Raw genomic sequence first — 3,469 nt, 5'->3', positions numbered from 1 at the left:
ATATATATATATATATAATAATAATAATAATAATAATAATAATATATATTGGGTCATCCCATAAATGATGCGGTTTTTACAACTTCATAGACTAAAAGTCACAGGGGGATGGGATAAACTACCTGCATCAACTTGCTATAAAAGCAGATATTAATTTTACCCTGTCCTTATTCTTAGTGCAAATTTTGAAGAGTGCAGTTCGATTTTAAATGTGTTACTTTTTCAAAGCTATAATGGAAGTGACAAAGGAGCATATTTGGCATATTTTGCTTCAATAAAGGCAACAAGCAAGAGAAAGTGCAGGGGAATTTTAATGCAGTTAATGGGGATCGGACAATTAATGCAAGCCAGTGTCAATGGAAGTTCCAGAAATTTCGAACTGGAAACTACAACCTAGAAGACTAACCTCGACCTGGAAGATTTATAGAACTTGACAACAACGTCCTACAAACCCAGGTGAAATAAAATCCCATTGTAACTGCTGAGTAACTACATTATTTACATTATTTAGCGGGCTACTAACCCCAAGATTCCGAGTTCGATTCCAGACAGTGACCTGAATAATAATAATAATAATAATAATAATAATAATAATAATAATGATAATAACAACAACAACATCGAAAAATACCTTAGGAATGAGAACCTAGGTTCGAAATTTCCCCAAAACACCTGATGAAAGCTGGAGGCTATATCAGCTGAAACGTTGTGTTAACAACAAACAAGATGAGGACTAATATCTATCAATTGTAAATAATGTAAATAATGTACATAATTCCTCATCTCTTAAATATAGAACTGTGTTGAGGAACTAAAAGAGAAGCTTGGACTTGGTCATTTAACCAGTCATTCAAGTCAACGCTAGAAGTAAAATGACCATCTTTGGTTTCAAGATGAAAGTGTTCTTCTGTCAGGATAATATTCGGCCACATACAGCAAGGATGACATTCCAAAGGCTGGGGCAATTTGAATGGGAAATGATGCCTCACCCACCATATTCCCAGGACATTGCTCCATCTGATTACCATTTATTTTGCAGTCTTCAAAATCTTTTGGACAGAAAAAAATATGAATTCTGTAGATGAGCTCAGAACAGTACTGGAGGAGTATTTTTCATCATAGACAAGTGAATTTTGGAAGAGGCATCTCGCAAGTCTACCAGATAGATGGATGGAAGAGCAATGAAAAAGAGTATATTTTAGAATTAAAAAAGAACTTTGTTTATTTTAATTTTGAAAAAATAAAATAAATATAAAAAAACTGCATTATTTGTTGGATGACCCAATATATATATATATATATATATATATATATATATATGATAGATAGATAGATAGACAGACAGAGAGGCAGACAAGCAGGCAGATAGACAGACAGGACAATTGTGTCACCTGCAGTCCCAAATTACATATGCCTTTTAAATATAACAAATTGCCCTTGAATACTATCAGATTGTCATCTCAACTAATTATGCAATAATTAAACATGTATCTGTGCCCTCAGTACAAGCTGTGCTTAATTAATTTCCACGTAAAATATTTGTGTTGCTCCATTTTACAGTAGTCCAGCATATTTTTCAGATTAGTCAGAGAAAGAAGGACAGCTCCCATGACAGTTGTGAAACTGGTGGAGGCAAAGGATGAAAGTGATAGCCAGCCCAGAACCCTTATGTGGAAACTTTTTAGCAAAATGGATGCAGCTAAAAGTACTTTAGTGAAGTCACCTCTGGTGGTTAAGTCAGAATTTAAGCACCATGTTAAACTCTGGTTTAACCACTGGGTTTTAAATCAGTGTTCAATCCTTTAGCATTCAAACTGGCCATATCAGGCTGACATATTTAACTTGCCAGATCTGGGCTCTAACCACAATCCCACAAAGTCATTCTAAAACTAAACAATCATATCATCAAAATCTCTAAACTACAAGATAGTACATGGTTAATTCAAAACAATATAAATAAACAAACATTAAATTTGACAGAATAATCTGAACACCCCAGGGGGGTGTGAAACTGGGTTATGAATGAAGCCTGCCACACAAGAACTGAAGCATTACTTCTAATGGGCTCTCACACAGGTTTTGTTGACCTGAGACTATCATATTAGGCTGGAGAGAAGTCTTGTCTCATTTCAAGATGGGAAAGAAACAAATGCTTCTTTCATCTTAATTGATATATATTTAATCAAGATAATATATTTTGTCATTATTGATAACATCGTCTCATCTGTTGTTCCCCTAGGTGTAAAATTCTTTAAGTTTCAAAGCAAAGAAACACTCAATATCATTTTTAACCTCTTCACAATTGATAAACTGTTTTTCCAACTAAATAATATTGCTATGAATTTTCCTCAACTATAGTTTTACAGAAACTCAATTTTGGTAGAACTTGGTCATTGAGATAGAGGGGAATCTATGAGAGAAACATTTCTCTGGTGAAACTGGCCACAACACTTCACATATCTGGACACTTAAAGCTTCATTTAAATAGACTGAACAAATATTCCTTGGGTTTGATCTAAATTCATTTTAAAAGTTAATAATCTGTAAAAAAAAAAAAAAAAAAAAAAAAAAAAAAAAAAGAAAGAAAGAAAATGAAATAACATTAGTATGCAAAAATTAATGCTTATTTTACTGTAAGTATTGAAAAAGTATTCTCAAACTGATCATTCAAATGTGTGATAAGAGATACTTTACAACCTCATAGAAAGCAGTCAAGACTCCAAAATGAGGGATTGAAATCAAAATCATAGTTACAAAGTAAATCTTTTAACCACATGGCCATTGACGAAACTATACTTATATAGTTTTTGTATGTTGACACATTGAAAACCTATTTCATTTATTTCTTTTTAGTGCCAAGTGCGACTGAGTAAAAACCAAAAGAATTTCTAATTTAAGTGACTTGCTTAATTTGTTGGTCATTACAAACCCAAATAAGTTGATATTAAAATGATCTCAAGTACTATTTTGAACATAGATATATAATGGTTATATCAGCAACCACAAAACTATTATTATTCTCTGTTGTTACTCTTAGTCATAGCTCTGCAATAATTTTCACAACTTATTATCAATTACCCCATAACATTAACCTAATTATGACCTCTCTAATTATTTTCATGTTATATTTTCTATCTTCACTTGCATTTTCCCTCTCTTCTCTCTATCTCGGAGATTTCTGTCTGTCTATCTGAATGTCAGTCGGTCTATCTGTCTATCTAATTTTCTTTCTTTCTTCCATCATTCCTCTTTGTCTATCTGTCTGTCTGTCTATCTGTTTCTCTGTCTGTCTGTCTGTCACAGTCTCTATCTTGTCTGTCTGGCAATCTGTTAGTCTGTCTTTCAAACTTTCTATCTATCTATCTATCTAATTTTCTTTCTTCCTTTCTATCTGTCTATCTATCTGTCTGCCTGTCTCTTCCTCTCTCCCTCCCTCCCCTCTCCCTCCCTCTCGCACTCTCTCCCTCCC

The sequence above is a fragment of the Octopus bimaculoides genome, chromosome 5, assembly GCF_001194135.2.
Source record: "Octopus bimaculoides isolate UCB-OBI-ISO-001 chromosome 5, ASM119413v2, whole genome shotgun sequence".
Lineage (NCBI taxonomy): Eukaryota > Metazoa > Mollusca > Cephalopoda > Octopoda > Octopodidae > Octopus > Octopus bimaculoides.
This window is presented reverse-complemented; position numbering follows the sequence as displayed.